At 32.6% G+C, this 24789-nt stretch overlaps 1 protein-coding gene across 1 annotated transcript in view; it reads left to right on the top strand.

The window, feature by feature from the left end:
* The window catches only part of LOC129217163 (Krueppel-like factor 5), a 57964-nt gene extending 35046 nt beyond the window's left edge, over positions 1-22918 (top strand). The window contains exon 3 of the mRNA XM_054851425.1: positions 22618-22918. The gene's annotated coding sequence lies outside the window, so the exon portion shown is untranslated. The remainder of the gene's footprint in view (positions 1-22617) is intronic.
* The last annotated feature ends 1871 nt before the right edge of the window (positions 22919-24789 follow it).

Below are 24789 nucleotides of genomic sequence, written 5' to 3' on the forward strand. Positions count from 1 at the left end.
AAATATATATGCTGTATAATAGTAAGACTATTTATGTATTATTGATATAAACTTTATACACTAAAATATAAAAACTGATCTTTGATCAGCAAAAAAAAAAGTTATGAATATATAATTCAGTAAACTCTTGATTATCCGCGGTATTGGATGACACAAATGTCACACATAATAAAAATTGTGGATAAACCACAAAAAGGTTTAAATGTGCGGCGTCAAATAAGGTAAAATTGATTTTTCTCGAAAACGAGACTGTATTGATACACAAAACTTTCTTCAAAATTAAAAATACATACAATACAGTAAAAATGCTTGTAGTTTCGTACAAGAGAACTTAACATCAATAAAGAATAAATGTAAGTATGTGAAATAGCACAAAAAATCTATAAATATTTAAACCAAAAATCAAACGACTTTAAATTTAAATTTTAGACAAAAAAAAATTTTTGATATTAGTTTTTCATAGAGAAAATACATGTTTCTGATTTATGATTAACTCGCTAATAAATTATGGATAATCAGGGGGTTACTGTAATACTGTTTTGTGTAACACTGTTATCAACTTTGAAAAATAAAATTATAAAAGTAGGACTTTATCTCAGTGAAAGATTATTTTCTTTCTGAGATAAGGTGATGTCCCTCGGGACAACGATCCAGCGGTTTGAGCAACCTCTTGGGTCTGGATGGAATGCTCCCCAACTTGAACCTATAGTTTCAAAACACCACATTTGATCTGAAAGTCATCATTTGACTACTACTTGAATGAATAATGATTACTATTAATATATTTCAGTATTATTATTTGTTTCAAACAATTTTAGTGAAATGCCACGCCCATATAAAGGAAATTATACTTTACTGCACTTTAACAATGTACTGAGTCAGAGTCTTGAGATTTTCAGTCGGATTTTTAGTTGCCACGTACAGTCGAAATATACAGTTTGCAAATGTGAGTCATCTGGAGTGGGGAAGTTTTCCCAGGTTCCTTGAAGATAAATCTAGTGAGCAAGTCCCACTTGATATAGTGATACACATATCCAATACATATTTGTGATTGGTACTTATGTCCTGTATGTTCTCAAAAAGAAGATCATTTTCAATAGGTAAGGAAGTAACCACAGGAAGATTAGAACAGGGTCCCAGCTGTTGACCTATTTTGTCTTTAAATTAGTTTGATTCATTTGTTTTACCATCTAAGAATCCACTAGGCTTTCTATTCCTGTTGTCTCAAAGAAGCTCTTGACCAAATGTAATCTATTCTGGAAACTAAAAAGTCATGTATATTTCACTTGCAGAAAGATCTTTTCCAGCCGCATTTTTTAGGCAGTGTCTAATAAAACAGTAGCATTTCATTACACCTTCGGAAGTAGATAGTAAAACTTCATTGAAATCGCTAAAGATTCAAAAAATAGGACATTCTGATGTTTGTCTCGTCTGCACTTGTTTAGACTGAGCCATTGCAACTCACAACAATGAAGTATCTTATCAACTAACGAAATTTTACGTTACTCACTAACTCAACTCGACAAAGAAATTGACACCTGATCTGAGCTTGGCCCCACTCACGCAAATCACTGCTGACCAGCTCCGCCTCATTTAAACATCCGCTGCTGCAATGACTCAAGCTCCCAGATGCCAGTGCATTCGGCAAAAAGTGCGTTTTTGCGAAACTTACTTTGCTCTTGCGGCACCTCAAGACATAATCCGAACAACAAAAAAAAAAGTTATTATGTGACCTGTTGAGCATAAAAATTGCTTTTCGACAGCATTTGAAATATAAAGATAAATTTGAAATTTTTTAAAAAAAATTTTAAATGTAGCGAAAATTGCAATTTTGCAAAACTTTATGCTCTTTGCGGCACCTCAAGACGTGCTTCAATATTTTTCATATATATTTTTTAATGTTGTTTGCACGAAAAGGCAACTTTTCCGCACTACGGCAAATTGAAAATCAAAAACTTTTTTTTTTCGTTCCACCCTATTATGCATACACTTATATTTTTTCTAAATTATGTTTTGATGTCGGTTCGATACTTTTGCAAATTTGTTTGATACATGTACACTGCGGGAATACAATAATTAAAATTAATTATTTTTATTTCTTATAGATAACTAGATTTCTTACAGATTGACAATGTAATATTGACTATGAATGTGTAATAGCTCAATAAATATCTTAAATGCACTTAAGCTTTGACGGCATTTTTTGATGTGTATATTGTATGTGTGGCAAAGGAGGCCGGCGCTTTTTTGTTTTTTTTTTTTTGAGTTATTAGAAAGCAAGTATCAATTTGCCGTAAGAAGCATATAATAAAAATGACGAAGCATGCAAATATACAGAAGGCGGTTAAATAAATAGATAATTAACAGAAAATTAACTTTTTTCATTATTATGATGAAATATGATTTCAATAGCTGATACGAAGTTTAAGCATTTGTATCAATCAATATAGACTTTTACTAAAATGAAGAAACGCTATCTGATATTGACGCATATGTTTGACGCAGAAAAAATAAATAAATGCTTTAATACCTTTATCATATTGCTAGCACTATTTTTCAAATATTTTGATTATATTTTAAAGCATCAATTCAAAGCAACGAGAACAAAAAAAAAAAAAAAAAAAAAAAAAAAGAGGTATAATATTAATAATCTAAGTCCTCGAACTACATCAAATCTTTTGAATTAAGAATACAACTAAATGGTTTCAAAAACAAATTAATTAGACACATATGTTTCACGCAAAAAAAGTAAATAAGTACTTTAATACTTTTATCGTTATGCTAGCATAAATTTTCAACCATTTCTATCATAATTTCAAGCATCAATTTAAAGCAGCGAGAACAGAAGAGATGAGGTATAATATTCTGACTCTTCCCAAATACGTCAAATCTTTTTTAACTTGCCACACAGAGAGCAGCGTACATATACCGTTCGTTCTCTGCCTTCAACGTGATGCGGTGTGACAGATTTGTAGTGAAAGTCTCTGACGGGCAAGCATGAATTTTTGAAAATGCCCGGGCACTTTTTCTTGTTCTTGTGGTCAGTAATAAATGGAAAATGGTTGCGGCGAGCTCACCTTTATATATTATTCCGTATGCTTCATTGTGTCAGTTTTTATAAGGGTTCTTCACTTTTTGTTCAGTCCCAATCACGGAGAAGGTTCGAAGTACGGGTACTTCTTTTTCGTCTTCTCCCTCTCTCCCTTCTTATATTAATACATGAAATGAACTAACATTCCATTAAATAACGAGATAAATTGAATTCGGAGGAAAGTAGGTTTTGATATTTATTTTATTACTCTTCGCTTATTTTTTCATCATGGCGTAAGATTTTCGTCACGCAATGTTTGACGGACAAATGAGGGATTAACTTTTCTTCGACCTTTTATTTTATATTTGTTGTTTAAATAGGAGAAATTAATTGAAATCTTAATTATATTTGGAATTTTGTTTTATGGTAGAATATTACAGGAAGGAATGAGGTAAATTACGGTTTTAAAAAACTTAGATTCAAAACACTAATAATAATAACATTAAAAAAATAATTAAAAAAAAAACTCGTATCGCTGCATGAGAACCTTTAACTGGACATTTAAAATTTGTTATTGGTTACTATATACTTAGTTTAAAATGCTTGTGCATTCATTTGGTTAGAATATCTTTACGGTTCCTTTAAAATTTCAAAATTTCTAGAGAAAATTTGATACGAAAAAAAGGGGAGTGGGTAAGGTAAAACATCAGTAATGGCCACTTCAGGGTTTAAAGCGCACTAGTAGTGGCCACAGTGAAGTCCAATTTTAAACTGTAGTTCTATAATATTAATTGCCCCTCTTGAAACTCAATGAGTGTTTTATACCCCAACGCTTCTAAATCTTCCCAAATTCCAAAAATGTCAAAATTACAAGTTGTTCAATGTTTATCAACTTTTTCTTAAACCTCAAATTTATACAGTAGTGGCTACTCCAAAATCTGAAAATTTCATTAGTGGCCATCTGAGATTCTCTCGTCCGAAGTGTTTACATTACTTACTTTAAATTCAAATAACTGATGAATAAAATTGATTCAATATGGTAGTTACAATAAGCACCATCAAAAAATCATATTATTATTGTTCATTTCTTTCTTCAAAGTACAAAAGCAAACTTGAAATGGCCACTACCGAAGCACTGGCCACTACTGGTGTTTTATCAGTAGTGGTGTCTAGTCAAGTAGTGGTGTCTAGACTAGGTGGTGTCGGAGTCAAAAAACTAAGTTGGAATGGGGGGCATGGTTCAAGCATCAGGTATCGAGAGAATGAAATTTTTTTGAGTATTGCTAGAAATGGAAATAAAGTGACGAACAAGAGTAGTAATGTTAACAATTGTAATTTAGGAAATTTCAGGGTGTTAAATAAAAGCAACTTAGGCATGCTTAAAGTTTTCTATACCAATGCTCGCAGTATTAGGAACAAGATGGATGAATTGAAAAGCATAGTTATGGATGAGAAGTTGGATGTTATTGGAATTACAGAAACATGGGCTACCGAATCTGATGCAGAGTTATTACATATTGCTGGATATAATTTGTTCAGACAGGATAGAGTAGGTAAAAGAGGTGGTGGGGTTTTATTTTATGTTAGAGACAATTTTATTTGCAATGAGTTGATCATAAATGATAAGCCTACTGATATTGATATGGTTTGGCTGGAGTTGATGAGCAGTAAGGGCAAAAAGCTACGCTTTGGAAACATTTATAGGCCACCTAATTCAAACCACGGACAAGATGAACAGATGTACCGTATTATTAGTGACATGTTCAGTAAGGGATTCGTTATCATAATGGGGGATTTCAATTTTCCGGGTATTGATTTGAATAATTTTTACCCTGGTAATGGCAAAGAAGAGGAATTTTTAAAAGTAATTGGTGACTGTTTCTTAGATCAAGTTGTAACTCAGGGAACTCGAGAGGAGGCGATTTTGGATCTAGTTTTTTGTGACATAGGTAGTTTTGTTCAGGGGTTGAGTGTAGGGGAGCATATTGGAGATAGTGATCATAACAGCATTAGGTTCCGGGTTAAATTTGAAGTGTGCAAAGATGATAATTTTAGGTTTGTGCCCAATTTCAGAAACACTGATTTTGTTGCACTTAGGCAGAGCTTGAAAGAGGTTTTTTCGTCAGGGTTGGAAAATAGCGACGTAGATCAGCAGTGGACGGAATTTAAGGATAAACTTGCTAAAACCGTTGGGGACTATGTTCCATTTAGGAGAAAAGGTGTTAGTACCAAAATTTGGCCCATGTGGTTCTCCAGGGAGACTAAAGAAGCTCTTAATTATAAGCAAGCCACTTTTCGTAAGTTTAAAGAAACTGGTCAGAGTGCGGAGAGGCTCCAGTATGGTAAGGCAAGGCGAAATTTTAAGTATTTGGTACGGATTCAGAAAAGGGAATTGGAGCAAAGGCTGGCAGATGACATTGATGGGAACCCTAAGAGGTTTTTTGCTTACGCTAATTCTGGGAAAGCTCGAAACAGTCAAATTGGGCCTTTGGTTGATAAGTATGGAAATTTAATCCAAAACGATAGGGATATTGCAAATGTTCTAAATAACTTTTTTTCCAGTGTGTTTAACGATAACTGTATCTCAACAGTTGACACTAACAAGACACAAGCTATTATACAGCTTGAGGATTTGGTATTTTCCAGGGAGGAGGTTTTATTTCATTTGAAAAAGATTAAAGCAACTAACGCTCCGGGACCAGATAATATTTATCCAAAAATTTTAGTTGAATGTACAGAGGAATTAGTGGATGTTATTTTGAATATTTTCAATGCTTCTTATAACTCGGGGATGGTGCCAGAGGACTGGAAGCTGGCTAACATAACGCCACTCTTCAAGAAGGGGTCTAAAGGTATTGCTGGGAATTATAGACCTGTAAGTTTGACTTCGGTGATTTGTAAGATTTTCGAAACTTTGATCAAAATTAAGATCATGATGTTCTTAGAGACTAATAGCCTGTTGACTAGTTTGCAGTATGGTTTCAGGAAAAGTAAATCCTGTACTACTAATTTATTGCATTTCTACGACAAGGTTACCTCAGCTTTAGATAACAAAAAATGTGTGGATGTTGTTTATATTGATTTTCAAAAAGCTTTTGACAAGGTACCGCATGTTGCTCTTCTCAGCAAGTTAGCTGACATTGGAATAGGAGGAAAAACTTTACTTTGGGTTAGAAATTGGCTTACTGGTAGGAAGCAAAGAGTAGTTGTGAGAGGAAATCATTCTAATTGGAGTGATGTTTTAAGTGGGGTTCCTCAGGGATCAGTTTTAGGGCCTCTTTTGTTTATTATATTTATGAATGACATCAATGAAAATATTTCTGGAAGCATGAATTGTTTTGCTGACGATGTAAAAGTTATGGGGATTGTCGAAAATGAAGAACAAGTAAAACAGCTGCAAGAGGATTTAGATCATATTACTAAGTGGGCAGATAAATGGGGTATGGCAGTTAATGTAGGGAAATGTCAAGTGCTACACTTAGGTCATGGAAATAAGCGTATGAGATATCGTTTACAGGGTTCAGTCATAAATCAGGCAGAAAATGTTATGGATCTGGGTGTCTTTATAAATCAGGACTTCAAGTTTAGTCAACAGTGCAGTATTGCTAGTAACAAAGCCAACAAAATGCTTGGGTTCATCAATAGATCTATTTCAAACAAATCTAAGAAAGTTCTTCTGCCTTTATATAGGAGTTTAGTAAGACCTCATTTGGAGTATGCTGTTCAGTTTTGGTCGCCTTATCTGAAGAAAGATATTTTTGTATTGGAAAGGGTTCAAAGAAGGGTAACTAAATTAGTAAGGGGACTCTCAGATTTAGATTATGATACCAGACTTAATAGGCTTAACATGTACAGCCTGGAGCAAAGGAGAGTCAGAGGGGACATGATTCAGTTATTTAAATTTATCAAAATGAAAGATGTAAATGGATTAAATTTTTGTGGGGAAAGCAGGACAAGGGGTCATTGTTTTAAGCTATTTAAATCTCAGGCTAACTTGGAAATCAGGAAAAACTACTACTTTAGCAGGGTCGTGGGCACTTGGAATAGCTTACCGGAAGAGGCGGTAATGAGCAAGGGAGTGGATAGCTTTAAGAGGGCCATTGATCTTCATTGGGGACTAATTAATTGACTAGGACCAGCCTAGCTGGGCCCAGAGCCTGTTGCTGGTCGTCACATTTGTATTTGTATTTGTATTTATCTTTTATTTTCCAAAAACGTACAGATTCCTAAAACATTTCACAGATTTGTTTAAAATATTGTCTTTCTATTAAAAACTTTTATTATACACTACAGTCAAAAGGTGATCTCCAAAATTTTTAATCTTGGCACATACATTTCTTTGCTTCATTTCTTTGCTTCTGCCTCAAATGATCTCGCTTAGGTTTAGGTTTAAATAATTGCTGATAATCAATATTGGTAAAAAAATATCCAATGAATGCCATTCCTTGAGCTTGAATACGGTATGATTACATTCATACGAAAACTTACACTAGAGAATGATCGCTGAAAGACTGCTAACTTAGCATTCTAAGCCTTAAACGGGCAAATATATGAATAGTTTAATAGTTGAGTGGGAAAAGTTAGATGCCAGGACTTTCCAACAGGTTCATCGTGATCGACTGGTCAGCCTTACAACGATTTCTGCTTGAATCGTATGTAAGTTTGTATGATGATATTAGTGCACATCTTGTACGCTCATACTTTTCTCTCCTTGAAAAAATAATAAAAATAAAAAAAATAAATAAATAAATGCTCTCACTTGACGAATTAGTGCACTAAAGGGTTTTTGAATTTTCCTTCTTGACAAATACAATCTAATCGAACTACTCACGCTGAACTTCAAATTGATTGAACCTTTTGTGTGCAAATTTAAAGATTCTTTGTTAATATTTTTTCGTGGGTTACTTAATAAATACACTGCAAAAAGAATACAAAAAAAAAAATATATATATTTTATATAAATCAGGCAGTGAAAAGCAAAGGGATGTAAGTGCAAAAATCAAATATTTGGAGACAACCAGTACAAATGATAGGTGAACCTCTCCTCTGTTTTGGGATTAGAGAAAGTATTATTAGCCCTGATAGGTGCAGCTTTATAGCATGGTTTAGAGAAAGCTTTTCAATGAAAGCTTTCCTAGGATCTGAGTTTAAAACACGTTTTACTTAAAACTTGAAAACGTTCACTTACATCCCTTTGATTCTCACTGCCTCATTTGCTGAAAGCGGAACCCCAAGGGTTTAGTTCCCAAGCATGCTTGGTATTCATTTTATCGACCCAATGAAGGGCCGAGTCGACCGTGCCCAACCAGGGAACCGAAACTGGGTCTGCAGCGTGGAAGCACGATGCCCTACCACTGAGCCAACGGTCTATCGTTCACTAATGAACACATTTAAATTTCCATTTGATTCGAACAACGATATTGTTATAATGAGAAAAATCTTTTTGAATGACTTTACACATAGAAATGTCTGTCAGATGACTTTACATCCATCAGCTCATACATGTATTTGCACTTTTTTCTTTTTTTGCAAATTGTGCTTGTAACGTTGTTTTCCTTACAATTTGTTGCTCAAAGCCATTTATTTATTGCTTAAAGAGATTATATTTTCGATTATTTAGTTTAAGAAATAATTGAATTCTAATTTTAAACTCTGCAATTTATTTTTACTTGATGTATTTTTTAAGTCTTATTACATGGTTTTTGAAATTCCTATTTGCTTTACTTACGTCTCGGACGTCAAACTACCATCACGTGTCAAAACTACGCGAGCAAAAAAAAAAAAAAAAATCGAAAATTCGCGCTTTTGAACGAATTTTTGCTGAGCGCGCATTCCCGATTTATTCAAAAGCGCAAAAATGGGAAATGAAGACCACAATGCCAGAGAAGCGGTGCTTGAAAACAAATGACAGCGCAACGCGAGAATTTTGTTTATTTCATTTTTTATCGCGCCGAAACTTCACACGAGCGCACACTACCGGAAGTGGTCATTTATTTCATTCTCAGTCGGCGAGCTTTTAAATTGAAATAGCCTTCCTTTGAGACCACCCAGGCTGCTTACGGAGAGAGAAATGGATTTTGAACTGATGCTTTTAGAGAAACCAAAGAGTTTTGTTATTCGTCCCTAATCGTCACTTAGGGAGGATATATAAATCAAAAACAGCACTGCATCCGTCTTGTCCTGCTTATAGTAAACCTCGTTTAAACGACCCTCGTTTTTCCGGATGTCTGGAAATCCCGGATCAAATTTGTAGATTTTTTATTTTTTTATTTTTATGATTTTGTGTTCACATAGAAAAGAACTTCATAGAAAAATCATGATAGTATAAACGTACAATTAATAAGTACGCTAAACATTCACTTGGTATTATGTACTTTTTTTTTAAATCTAATATGTAGAAGAAAGTATTGGTTTCATTAAAATTTTCGATTTTTGACGGATTTGCACGTTTTAAAGTGTCTGGTGAGTCCATTTCGATCAATTTCTGAAAATGTCCGTCGGTGTGCGTCTTCATGTGCGTGAAAAGTTTTTGTGCCAGCTCTAGAGCAAAACCTACTGCATAAAATCGAACAAAACTTGGTACACATATGCCCCCCCCCCATGTAAACTGGTGCCCATTAGGTTTTGGTGCGAATTCCCCCAAGGGGGGTGGTGCAATTGCATGTTTCTTCCGTTGTACGTGCCTACTATAACTCAGGACTGAATCAAACAAAATTTGGTTCATACGTTGATCCCAAAGGGGACAGACGCTGATTTAATTTTGGTGCCAATAGCTCAAAAGGGGGTTAAGCAATCGAACTTTTTTTTCTTCTTTTTTTTCTCGTTACTTGTGACTGCTACATCTCATGAGGTAACGAAAGGAATCAAACAAACATTAATCGATAGGTAAATTTTAAAAGGTGTAAGAGTTGATTCAATTTTGAGGCAATAGCTCAAAAGAGGGTGGTGTAATCGAACATTCATTCTTGTTCATTGCGAGCGTTATATATCAAGAAGTAATGCTGCGTTTTTGATGAAATTTGGAAAAATAATGTAAACCTACATGAAAACAGACGCTAATGCTTTTTCAGCATCAATCACTCCGAGGGGTGATGATTTTTGCCATTTTTTGTGCGAATAAGAATAGCTTAATTAATGCAACAATAAGAAAGATAAAGTATATCAAAATGTTCTCTGCGCCTTTCTCGCGATCTAATTGTTGGCAATGGTAAAACTTATTCTAACAAAAATCCAGTTTAAAAATATACTAAAACTCCAGATGGTTATCATGCATAGATTCTGCATTGCTAGACACCGATGCGGGCTCATAAAATTAAAATATATATTATGATTCAAAACAATATAGATAAATATTTTTTCACGGAAATTCATAGCTCAGATTAAAAGTAAAAATACATATATAACTAATGCGAACATGTTTACATAACATAATAGATTTCAAAAAAACTATCCGCCACTTTAGAAGAAATCGGAACATGCTCAAAGAAGTACATTAACCTTTCAGAGACTGTAGGATGTATGTGTCCCAGAAGCTCAAAAATTATTTTATAAATTATCGAATTCAAACAATTTATTAATTTTATATTTTTCATGTGACTGAGACAACAAAATTTTTAATATTAGTTAAAATATACATGTATTGGTAAAAAAATTAATTTAAGAAGTGTAATAAAATCGGTAATTTTGCAAAGAAACATCACAAATGAAATACATCAATTAAACGCATCGCAGTCATACTGACTCACGCTCCTACTATTATTCAAGATTGTTTTTTAATTGAAAGTTTATTGTAAGTAGTGTCATGAATTATACAAATATTTGTGAGTTAAATTATAACTAACTAAATTTCAGAAAATTGTTGTAGTTTTAATCCTTCATTTATAGACATATATGTTCCCTCCATTTACACAAAATCCAGGAAACCAATTTTCACAAAACTTGACACATAAATGTTATTTACGCTGCCATTTAAATAATTTATAAAAATGTCCGTATTCTATACCACAAAGACCTTGAAAAGGTTGATCTTTACTTTGTATTCTTAATAATTCGAAACAATGGAGTTGCATTGGAAAAATTTTATTACTCTGTTTTTTTTTTTTTCGTTTTATTCTCAAAAAAATTTTTCTATCACTTTTGTAAATATTTCTCGTGTATCATTTGTTGCAAATTCTACGAGCGAAATAGATGATATCAAGCTAAAAGACACATTTGAAAAATATCGATTAGTGTTGTGAGAGAGCCGCCAAGGGGAAGCTTTTAGAGGTTTTATACGGTGACAAATAGTGGTCGTGAAAATAAATTGAAATTTGTAAAGAAGCAAAAGAACTCCTCAAAAAAAAAAAAAAAAAAAAAAAAAAGAGGATGATGTTCTTGACTATGCCCCAAAAAAAGAAAGAAAAGGAAAATAATCCAACTTTTCAACTGGTCTTTTTGAGTCGTTTTTTCAAGTGATTAATTACGCTTTTTAATTACTGAGACATCTTGTTAATGGGATACGAGTGTTTTCGATTTTTTTTGGACCATTAAAAATGAAAGATGACATTAATATTTTATTTTGGAATGTTACTGATGAAATGAATCCCTGCATCTTAAATCCTTTTCATTTTATTCTTCTCTGCATTTACAATATTCTGAATAAAATGATATCAGGTGTAAAATTGTTACCACCAGCAAGGCATCAATGGAATGATGAAGAATAAATTAAAAGATTGAGCAGAAACGATTGATGAAAATAAAGAAAAAAATGATGTTTGACAATCAAATTTTTTGCTATTTACCAAATTCAAATGATACTTAGGAATTTTAAAGCACAACTGAATCTATTATAATTTTTTCTATGCGCAATATGATAAAGAAATTTGTGCTTTTTAATAGTTGCGTGTCATATAAAATTGGTATTTGACGTTAGCTATAAAATTATCGAAATGCTATCAAAACATGCTGTTGGCAAATGTTATCGGATTTTTTCTGCACAGTGACTCGGGAGCGTACCCCCTTTAATTTTAATCATTGTTTTAGCTTTAATTCAATATTTGTTACACACAGTCGCCCTGAAGTCTTTAAAGTCGTAAATATCGATAGAACACCATCCATGTCGTAACGCAGCTGAATTTTATGTCTTGTTCTTGCAGATGTTTTGCGGCAAAACATCCTTGAATGCCCGATATTCCGCAAAACATATGTTTTGTTATGGCAGAATATTTGTAACAGAGTTAACTAGAAGAAGAGTCATAAATATCGGTGAAGCACCATCCATGTCGTGATACAGATGATTTCTCCCCCCCCCCCTTTTTCAAAAAAAAAAAAAAAAAACAGCAATGGAGAAAAATCAAGGTTTTAAGCAATAGCAGTTTTAAGCTCTTTCGTCTCAAATATTACAACGCGTGCAAAAAATGTGGAATGTTAACCGGTTACTTTATGTTGTCTAGATTAATAATGCATACTTGAAGTTCGAAAATATCTCTTCTTAGTTATGAAATCTAATGTTGCGTCACTATTGATTAAATCGTTTTGACGCCACCATGCACGAGTTATAAAAGCTAACTTTGTGAGAGTTAAGAAAGATAATTAAATTTAGATTTTTCAGCAGCTCAACATTTAGCACGTTTTTTTTCCCTTCAAATTTTGAGTTGCGTTCCTCTTCTTGCTGGGGGGCGATATGGCATTCTATCCTTCTTTGAATACGACAGAAAAAATTCCGGTGCATCAGTGGCGTACATAAGAGGAGGGTACAGGGGGTCCGGACCTCTCCCATGGGCCTAGAGTTTTTTTAATTGTCTATAATCCTATGTAAGTAGCACGTAAAATAATTCCAAGCAAAAGTAACAATACTTTCAGATTAAATAAATGAGTAAAAATAAAACTAATTTTATCTCTTTCTTCCCCTACAAAATCGAACTGCATGTGAACATAAATTGTTCTAGAATGATGATTTTGCTTCGCTGTTTTTATTTTTAACCATGAGAAAAGTAAATACATTCATTATTGTGCTTTCTGGCATTTTAATTAAGTATTCGTTATTCAAAAAGGTGCTTTTATTAATTAATGCTAAGTAATTATTCAATAGTTTTTTTTTAAATGTTATATCCCCCGACAATCGATAAAATTAAAAGAATGTGTGGATGCGTGTTGGAGTATGATATGAGAATGGTGGACCTTTGATCCTGGATCCCCCCTCCCCTTTTGAGAATACCTTGCGCGTGCGGCACTGCGGTGCCCTGTTGAAATTTCACGCAGGTAAAGAAGCATAGACTGGTCCTTGCAAAATGTTCGCTGACCATACAAAGTTTATGATTTTCACTCCTGTCAGTAACGTTTTCCTCATTTTTAGCTAATTGTATATGAATGCAGATATCATAAAATTATATTCTGGCTTTTAAAGAACTGGATAAATCTGATTTCTTTGAGCTCGTCCATGAGAGTGAATGAATTAATGGAAGAAAGAGAAATAAGAACATAGAAAATTTTTAATAAAAACCCCGAGACTATTGAAATTTCTGTACCAAGTCGAAAAATCGCCATTTTCCGTTGATAAGTGCACTGCGTGTAAAGTCCTATTCCAAATCGAACAATATAAATGTAATCCTAAAAAAAAATCCTTTGTAATAATTTACCATTGTTAAAAAAGTTCGAGTCCAGTCTTTTGAATGCACCAAGCGATCGTTTTTCCTCTCTCCTGTAAAGCAGCGATTATGTGACTTACGTTAGTCTGGCTCTGAGGCGCAGATTTTATTATTGTAATAGTTTGCAAGTAAATGTAGGAAAGAACTAATTTATAAATAATATATTTGATTGCAAATGCAAGTGACAAGACATATTTATGAATTGCGAAGTTTTCCGAAGTTCTGAGGAAGCGCGAAATGTACTCGTTTGGAAAATAAATATCTGCAGGCAATAATTCTCTGATGCCATTATTTGAGGAATGTTTTGCATAGTACAATTAATTGTGCCGTTAAGGAAAACAATAACCAATGTAATGTTTCCGCGTGTAACGGAAACAAGCTTTGAAACATCTGATTATAGATCTTTCTGGAATCTTCTAGGATGCCTCGCCTAAATTTGTACTGCTATAAATTTTTTTTGGCTTTTTGTATTTTACTGAAAGTTAATTAAATGACATCACTCTATGTCAGCTGAAATATAGGTATTGTTTGAAAATAGAATTAAATTTCAAATAGATTGTAAAATATTTGATTTGTAGAAAGTGACTTGTCCTAGCTTGTTTCGTCTAGTCAGAGAATATGTATAAACATCTCAACCCTTGACGTAATACCAAGTTATTAGCAAGCTTGAACGTGGTCATTTGTCCAGATCTCCAACGAAATCGCTCCAATCACTCAGGTACACTGAAGCAGCCCATCAGTCACATCGAACCCTTCCACTGATGATGTCAGCCACAGAGTTTGACGAAACGTTTGGATTTTTTTTTTCCTTTAGACCACGGCTAACAAGCCCGGAAACGCTATCTCTTCACATTGATTTCGGCCGTGAAAGCCTTAAGCAGTTTTTTTTTTAAATATAAAATATGATGATAAGTAATTAGGATTTCAGAAACTGCTTTCCAAAGTTGTTATCAAGGTACACCACCTTACCTTATACATTCAAATATTGCTGTGAAAAACCGAAATTGGAGGTTCACCGATGATTCGTTGGAAAATATCAGTCTTTCGCCGATGACTTTGCCATGTGAATGTGGACATAAATTAGCAAATGTCGACATTTACTAATTTTCGGATTTTTTTCAGTAAGATATATATATATATATATATATATATATATATATATATATATATATATATATATATACACATAATGAATTTCCTGTTCATCTCGTAACTATTGTAAGCAGTCTTTAATTTTATTCATTTTCTAAAGATGGAATTAATTGTAGAAAAGTATCATATAAAAATACATCCTCATATAAATAATAGCCGATGATCGAGTAACCCGCGTGTTTCAACAATCAAACTCTCGTCACGGCGTGATAATTTAATAATTTGTTTTGGTAATGTTCAACATGCAGGGAAAGGCTTTATTTTGATAAGGCTGAACTCGATCCGGTAACTTAACTGTTTCACTGGTAAGGCTTTGTCATTTCAGGGGAATAAAGAAACGAAAAAATGGGGAACCTACTGGAGATTAGGGTTAATCCACTTGAGTTAGGGTTACCATTTTAGCTATCAAAATATAACGAAACAGGCAATGGCTTCGTTCACATGTAGAAGAGTAGAAGCAATTTTTGGCCGGCATACCTTGACGGGCGACTTTCTACTTATTGAATACACTCCATTAATTAAACATGATACAAATCGCTATTTTCCTCGGAAAATTTCGAATCATTTCCTGACCACCAACAAAGCTAAATAAATCTATTTCAATATTCTCAAAGCCAACAAAATAGCGGATTTGTTACACGTTAATTTCATCTCCGAAGATAAAAAAGAAAAGCTTCAGAGGTGGAAAGTTTTTTTACTTATCAAATCACAGTAATAACAGCTTTAAATATACTGTGTTTAAAATTTGTAGACAGAGAAACCGATAACTTTAAGAGTTAATGGCGATAATGATAGACATTGGGTAATTGGAGGAAAGGTCGTGAGTTGTTTACTCCACATTTGATTCTCAATTATGTAACAGAAGTTTTTGATGAAAATGGCTTCAAACTTTACCTTTTGTTTTTGGTTCGCTAAATAGCAAAATAAAGTTCGTGCTCACTACGTGACTACGCGTTAAAGTTATAGCTTTTCTTTTTAAAAATATTTTTCTTAAACTTTTCGGCTTTTTTTATGACTAGAAATCATTTTATTTTTTGGATGAATGATTAAAAATTGCGTCCAATAAATAATGCATCATTTCAACGAAAAAACTAGTTTTTCCCAAAAAATAAGAACTTTATCATTGAATGCTATATATCTTTGAAGATTTAAAAAAGTCTAATTCTTTATTTAAACATAATTTTACTTCATTTTGCTTTGTTCCTTCGTTGCTTTGGTGATTTGATTTTTGAAAAAATATTGTGTTGTTGTGCTATAATTACTCTATAAATATTGAGAAAACTTCTGGGGTTTCTTTCTAATGTAAGCAATTTCTCTAAAAACAATAAGAGCATTACATTGTATAATTTTCGGAAATAGTAATTAAAATCAACTTATTTGTTTTTGATGACATCCAAAAAGCCTCATCTCTTCAATGTGTTTATAAATCGAAGAGGTTTTCCTTCTCTGTGAGTGTGCGTGCGTGGCGCAGAGAGGGGGGAGGGGGAGAGATCCCGATCCTCATGGTTCCGTTTTACAATTATTTTATATTTGAGAATATATAATCTCTTAATTTTCAAATCGGCAACAAATAATATAAGTCATAACTTAACTATTAATGTGGCAGTTAAGTGCAATCCTACAAAGATGAGACTAAGCGAAATGGGTTCCTTTAATAATTCGATATTTTTAAACACCTGGCTTGACCCATAACTCCCGAAATTTCTCAAGGAGATATTACACTAAACAAACACAGAGAAGGTATCCGAGAGCGTATTAGCGTCAACGATTCTATAAATAAGAATTGATGTTAAAACTTATTTTTTAAGATAAAAATTGACAATTGGGTCGTTTCCGAAATTTTAAAAGTAATTTTTTCCGAAAGAGCATGCTTAAAAACATGGGATCTGACCATTTTTTTTAAATAATTTAAGTTTAATATTAAAAAAAAAACTTAAATCGGTGCGCTTTCATTGTTTATGTTTTAGCCCAAAAACATCACAAATGATGAAATGCCATTCAGTGTTGCCATTCACAGACCAATATATTTAATTCGCTTCTTACTCACGTGTATTGGCAACTATATGGTTGATAGCAAACGTAGAGCGCAATTTTAATTCGCTTGTTGATTATTATAACGTGGAACCATTGTAGAAAGATGCGCCAAAATGCATCATTTGTGATGTCACCAAGACCACGCCTTGTTTGGAAAATCGAACATTTAAAAAAAATAATTAAAAAACAACTGTTGGGAAAATAAAAATATTTTCTGGGTCTAATTTATTATTATTATTATTATTATTATTATTATTATTATTATTGCTTATTCTATCAATTTCAGTGACTATTAGTAGTACTTTTGACTGAAGGAAACAACCCCACTGAGGCAGTGAGAAGCAAAAGGAAGAAAGTGCCAAAATTGAAAATTTGAAGATGATGAGTAAAAATGATAGAATAGCCTCTTAGGTGATTTAGGGCTACTACTAGCTTTAATGGATGCTGTTATGCAGTATAATTTAGAAAAAAATTTCAATAAAAGTCTACCAAGGGTCTGAACTTAAACACGCTTTACTCAATACTTTTACAAGCCCGACAACACCCCTTTGCTGCTCACTGCATCAATTGACACTTTCAGAGATCCCGCACATACAAATTGCTTCGTTCATCGGTTTTAAATGCTCAGCTAAATCTGAGCAAGTGGGTCCCTAAGGAATTTTATTTAAATAAAAGAATCAATAAATACATTGTCCGCACGCAAAAATGACTACTAGTTACAAATTTTGCGCCGTTAACAACAGAAAACTTTGATTTTGACAACATCAATACATTACAATTTTATTTAAAAAATGTATAGCAACATAGCAATAATGCAAATAAAGAGACATTATGCAGGCAAGAAAGCTATTACCAATTAGATAAGATAATGCAATAAAACACAGAATGCTGAATCGATAGTAATTAGAAATGATATTAAATATTTTAAGTATAAAATATTAAAGAAGACACTTTATCTACAAGCTTAAAGGATGAAAATGTCTTATTTAGGCTTGCCCGATATGAATGTGTCTAAAAAAAATATTTTCTGTCATGAAATGGGATACTGATTCTGTTTAAATAAAAATTTAGAGATTGGTACAGGATTTTTTTGGAGTGGTTAAATTTTAATTATGGTAACTTCATAGCTTTGTGTATTACAGCTATGCAAAAGTTAGAAATTTAGTCGCAACCAAATTATAAATTACGTAAGTAACATAAAACGTAGCAAAGACGAAGTTGGTACCATATGTAACTTGCTTTTTATAGCTAGTACCGTAAAACCTGTAAAGTTGATCACCCTTGTAAGTTGACCACCTGTCTAAATTGAACGCTATTTTTTTGCACAGAATTAGATCTATATCATATAATTCAATCTCTATAAGCTGACCACCTGTATAAGTTGATCACTAAAGTAGAGCACCGCAAGTGGTCAACTTACACAGGTTTCACTGTATTTGTTTACTTAGAAATTAAATTAAAGAATCTGCATAATATACGCAGTTGAAAAATTCAAAGAAAAACTTTGAGTAGCAGTACTTTTACATATAATTTAAAATCACATCAACTTTTTAGTTTCTTGTTAATTAATTTTTTCAATGCGTCAAACCTCTCTAAACAGATTGACATCTAATAAAATCTAATTAGATTCACTTCTATGTTTTTAACATTATAAAGCCCCAAAAAAGTTGACAAGAAGAATTTAGTTATTTTCAACACATTAGTTTTAGGTTTATTTCATATACAGGTTGTGAAATTTATCTTTTTTCAGCGAAATTTGAGAACATCAATTCAAATATTTAGCAGCGTTTCAAACTTCAAAACCTTGACAGAATTCATTGTTACCAATATCTTCCTGTTCAGTCTGCCACAATTGGATTTAAAGTGCAAAATCATGATACATTGGCACTGTAGCATAATTATCGCTTATGACAATCTGTGTTTTGCTTCCATGGTGTACTGAAATTGCGATTTATATAAATAGCATTACGTTTAATAAGCAGAAAGTACTTAAGTAGACCTATATTTTTTTCAATTCATTACCGTGAATGTTTCAGTAAGTTTTGTCGAACGTTAAATACTCGTGGTAGAATCCATGTCATTTCAACAAAGGCTGTAAGCTGATGGTCTCAGATTTTTTTGAATTCAACAAACATTAAAATTCATAAAAAACTAAGAAATACTTTTTTTTTTTTTTGCCCAAAAACATTCCTGGGCCGAGATACAGGCCGCCAAAATGGCGGTCCTGTCATGATTTCTCACTTGGGACTTTTGTCAAAATCTTTAAAGTACATTATCGCATTAACGGTAGAACATATTTTGTTGCGGTTTGTTTTATTTAAAAGGATTTTCTTTCTTGCTTAAAAACATATGCAACATTTTGAAATATGTACTTTAGTCTTTTTTCCACAGTCTTTTGAAAAAAAAGGTTAAAATAATGTTTTTGATTTTTCTCAATTATGTCAATTTCAAAAAGTTTCATTTTTTTTACAGTTTATTAGCACCACTGAGCACTACGTTCCCTGAAAAGGAGAGCTTAAACTTTTTCGTTTAACGGATTTTAGAGACATTTGAAAAAAAATAAGGGTTTTTATGGATCTCTTTACATATTGCAGACCTGAAAATTCAAAAAAGAAATTTCGCAACAAGTGGTCACAAAACACTTTTAACTCAGTCATATAGCAAAACTTTCATTTTGAGTCTCAATTTTATTCAGGATATGAAATTTAGTGAGAACAAAGATGACATTGCGCTTAACGATTCTTTCGGGGCTAAGCTGAAAGGTTTCGTTTGGAAATACAACGAATTGGCTGGAGTACCGCGTTCTAGTTTTCATAAAAAATAAAACTCCTCTATAAAGTAGAGAGTCAAAATGAAATTTTCGCTATATAACTTAAAAGTGTTTTCGGGCCACTTGCTGCGAATTTTTTTTGAATTTTCAGGTCTGCCATTACGTAAAGAGTTCCCTTAAAACCCTCATTTTTTCAAATGCCTCTAAAATATGTTAAACGAAAAAGTGGAAGCTCTCCGTTTCATGGAACGCAGTGCTCAGTAGTACTAATAAATTGCAAAAAAAAAAAAAGTGAAATTGACATATTTGAGAAAAATCAAAAATATTATTTTAAACCTTTTTTTTTCAAAAGACTGTGGAAAAAAACTAAAGCACATATTTCGAAACGTTGCATATCTTTTTAAACAAGAAAAATATCCTTTTAAATGAAAGAAACCGAAAAAATATGTTCTACCGTTCCTGAGATAATGTACTTTAAAGATTTTGACGAAAATCCCAAGTGTGAAATCATGACAGGACCGCCATCTTTGGTGGCCTGTATCTCGGCCCAGGAATTTTTTTGGGGGAAAAAACATATTTCTTAATTTTTTATGAATTTTAACATATGTTAAATTCAAAAAAATCCGATACCATCATGTTACAGCCCTTGTTGAATTGACATGGATTCTACCTCGTAATTTATTAACTTTCCTTCATTTGAAACATTTTGACTACAGTCGTTAGAACAGTTCTTTATTACTAGCTATTTTATTTTCAATGCTAGTCGTTTCTTAATATTTGAACTAGTTTAAAATTTATGTGAGAATCCTTGGCTTTAATTTAGCATTTTGCTGGACATATTTGATTGTTCCATATTTTATCTACTTGGAGAATTTTGTGACACCAATAGTTATTGTTTCGTGTTAGGAGTATGTCATTAGAACATTTTGCTTGGCTTTTTAAAGTAATATCTTGCTCTTTTTATTGAAACATTTTGTGATGCGTTTAGTTATTTAAGCATTTTATGCTAAAATATTTTTAAATTCTTATATTTTAAGTTAACGTTTGACACAAGAAAACATGTTGCCCGATATCTGAACTACAGTAAACTCCTGATTATCTGCGGAATAGGGTGGCACGGTAACCGCGGATAATCCGAATAATAGGTAAAAACTATTACCACTGTTATGCAATAGGTAAAAAATACGAATGACACTCACAAATACATTTAAATTATAACTAAAAACATTGCCACATTCCATCTACTAAGATTGAATGTAAAAATATATACATAAGTAAAAGCTAAAAATGAACAATAACACAATCAAAAGTTTGAAAAACATTTAACGGCTATTAAAAAAAGTAATGAAGAACCCCGCGGACGCCAATAGTTACTGTTTCTTGTTAAGATTATGCTATTTGAACAATTTGCTTGGCGTTTTAAAACAACGTCTTACTGTTTTTATTGACGCATTTTGTAATGCTTAAGTATTTTATGCTGAAGTCTTTTTACGTTCTTATCCTTTAATTTTACGTTTGGCGCAAGAAAACATGTTGCTTCAAGTTGTTTGGCCTAATTTCTGTACCTCACAGTCAGAAGGACGTAAGTCACATTACGGTAATTTTACAGGAGAGAGGAAAAACGTTTTTCTGGCGCGGCTCGATGCGGAACAGGCATCTGCGCACAATGCTCTAGTAAACGGAAAATCGTCCTTTTTGGACTTACGTCCGTCTGGCTCTGAGGTACAGATTTTATCTATTCTCTCTCTCTCTCTCTTTCTCTTTTGTTATAATAAATAACTTGTGTGCATTGTGTGCAATCGTTGCACTAAAATATAGTGACTTGTACGTGTTGTGGCTGTGACCGTATGGTTACGCCTGCAACACGTACAAATCATTATTTTTTTAAATAAAAGAAAACGTTCAGAAAGTTAATACTTCATATTAGGATGCATAATGATTCCTTAGCTTCAAACGTACCACAATTAAATGCCAAAGTTTAAAATTCAGGAAATAAAGAGTAAATAGATGCGTTAAAAAAGGTCTCAACTGCATTGCAAATAGATTCTGCAATGTAATCATAGAAATTTTGGTTTTTCAAACGATTCTGATTTGCTGCTTTCAATATAATTTTTTTAGTTAGGCACACACACAAAAAAAAAAAAAAAAAAAAAAAAAAGAAATCATGTGGCGTGTACATCAAATTTTGTTGAGTTTGCTGATGAATGATCATCGGAATGCAGCAATGATCAGCAATGTAGTTCTAGAAATCTTGGTTTTGAAATCGGTTCTTATTTGCAGCTTTCAATACAAGGTCTTTAACTAGACAATCAAAAAAAAAAAAAAAAAAAAAAATCCTGTGGTGTCTTCATCAAATTTTGGTGACCTTTGTAGCTAGATGTTTATTCGAACATAAATCTAACAAAAATTTAGAAATATTATCTTACTTCGTATGTAATAAATTGAACTAATAAATTGACTAGGACCAGCCTAGCTGGGTCAAGAGTCTGTTGCTGGTCGTCACATTTGTATTTCTACTAAATTTCCTGACTTCGCAAAAAATATGCCGGAAACCAAAAATGAGTCAATTTTTGCAACCCAACATCTACAAATAAAATGTGAAAGCGATTTTTGGTTAGCCCAGGAAAAAGTGTACTTACCTACCTGTTTGCTCGCCAAATCCATCGACAGTTTTATTATCGTAGATTAAAATTCAAAACCTAATAGTTTTATCAAAATAAGTATTTGATTGATATCGTAGTTAGAGCTGGTAAATTATGATTCTGCTTCAGATATTTGGCTAGCCAACAGGTAAGCAAACTTTTCCCAATATTTTAATCCTTGACAATAGTGTATTTGCTGAAACTGTAGCTTTGAAGTTTTAAAAGTATTAACTATTGTTTTAAAATGTTAACTGTCAGTGCCATGTAAGTTAGTATTTACATTTTAGTAAATGATTGCACCTTTTTTTTTTGTAATTATTTTTTTTGTTAATGAAAAATTTAAAGCAAAAATTTGTTTTCCAGATTGGTTTGCACGTAGCAAGGACTTAAGCTGTGAAGGATTCACATTGGAAGAGTGGAGTCAACTTTGAATGAAATGTTTTACTGAAAGATGAAGGTAGAAGAATGGTGAAGTCCGGTGAGAGAAAACGTTACTGGTGAACAATTGTAAAATGAACTGAACAAATTTGTGTAAAGAAAAACCTTTGTTTCACAATTGATGCAAATACTATCGTTTTAAAATTTGAACTATCAAAAATCAATTGCATTTTGCATGAAATTAAAACTGATTACAACAGCTGAGAATAATTTTATTGATTCTGCATTAAATGCACATATTAAAGTTCCTTTTCAAAAATCGATTTTCCTTTATTTATTTTAGTCAAAACTTAAAATTTGAGTACTATCATAGTTTTGCAGACCAAGATAATTTATCAATAAAATTAGTACAGGGCGGTTAAAGATAGTTAATTAATTACAAACACACAATGGAGTTAACACATTATCAGGAGACTCGAATAAACCTAGAAAAACACATTATACCTTCGTCCTCGAAGTAAAAAATGCTTTATAAAGACCAATAACAGGGCTGCTGTTCAACACATTTTCGAATTTTAAAATTTGTAACCGCAATTTCTACCAATAAATCAGAAAAATTTATTCTTGTTTCAAAATAAAATATTGTTTTCCCTGTAAATCTTCTGAAACTTTGAATTCTCGTGAATACAGTAAATTTTAGTTTAAAATGCACTAAGCCATTTATTTGACTAAGACATAAACTTCTAAACTTCAATTACTTTTTCCTATGAATAAAACAAAAGTTATGAACTAATTTTTTGTCATTATTATAATCGCTTTGTCAGTAATGTATTTTATTTAAACTTTTTGTATAATCAAAACTAAATAATTAGTGCTCAAGATTGAATGGAAATAATTGTACGCGTTTTTGAATGCGTAAACTGTTCATTGCTAATTGATTTTTTTTTTTTTTTGCAACCGGAGCATTTGGTGTAATAGATTTCCGTAACAGTATTTTACTGAAACTTAGTATTTGTTCGGCACATTAATTAAATTGTGAATTATTATTGTTATCATATTGATTAAAAATAATCACATGACTTACTCAAGTCTTCCAACGAAAAACTTTGCACTCTAAAAAAACTGTTTGCACTCTATTGTTTAATAGTACTTATCCATAAAATATTTGCTAACGCACATTAAAGGTTAAATTGAAAAACTACTTTATGTCAATATAGATTATAAAGCCGAAATTGCTTTACTTTGAATGATAATCAAAACAACCAATTCATTTGGTGCCTAGAGAAATTAGATGGTTTTTTTTGCCGCAAACTCACGGATCGATCTTACGTAAATGGTGCTAGTCATGGGATTTGAAAGCAATACATTGATAATGTTCTGTTAAAACTTTTTCACATTAAATGAGGAATAAATCGGATATTTGTTTCCTTCAACAGAAAACGCTCCTTCAATCTGGTTGAATTGGAGCTTCACTGCAATTTTCTTTCACCGCCAAACATTTTCTCCGATTTTCCTGCTTTGGACTTTCACTGCAACAACTGTTTCTTACACTCCCAAACTTGCCTTTTATTTGCTTGCATGGAACTTCACTGCAACAACTGATACTTCTCCCCACCGAACTTTTCTTTTATGTGCTTGCATTGGAACTTCACTGCAACAATTGTTACTTTTCCCACCGAGCTTTCCTTTTATTTACTTGCATTGGAGTTTCCTTGCAACTGTTGCGCCTTTTACCACCAAACTTTCCTTTTATATGCTTGCATTGGAATTTCACTGCAACACTTGTTTCTTTAACCACCAAACTTGCCTTTTATTTGCTTGCATTGGAACTTCACTGCAACAACTGTTACTTTCCCTACCGAACTTTCCTTTTACTTATTTGCATTGGAGCATCCCTGCAACTATTGTTCCTTTCACCACCAATTAAATTTGTAGTGGTATTGAGTTTTAAAATTTGTAACCGCAATTTCTACCAATAAATCAGAAAAATCAATTCTTGTTTCTTTCACCACCAAACTTGCCTTTTATTTGCTTACATGGAACTTCACTGCAACAACTGATACTTCTCCTCACCGAACTTTCCTTTTATGTGCTTGCATTGGAACTTCACTGCAACAACTTTACTTTTCCCACCGAGCTTTCCTTTTACTTACTTGC

This window comes from Uloborus diversus, chromosome 2 (genome assembly GCF_026930045.1).
Source record: "Uloborus diversus isolate 005 chromosome 2, Udiv.v.3.1, whole genome shotgun sequence".
Taxonomy (NCBI): Eukaryota; Metazoa; Arthropoda; class Arachnida; order Araneae; family Uloboridae; genus Uloborus; species Uloborus diversus.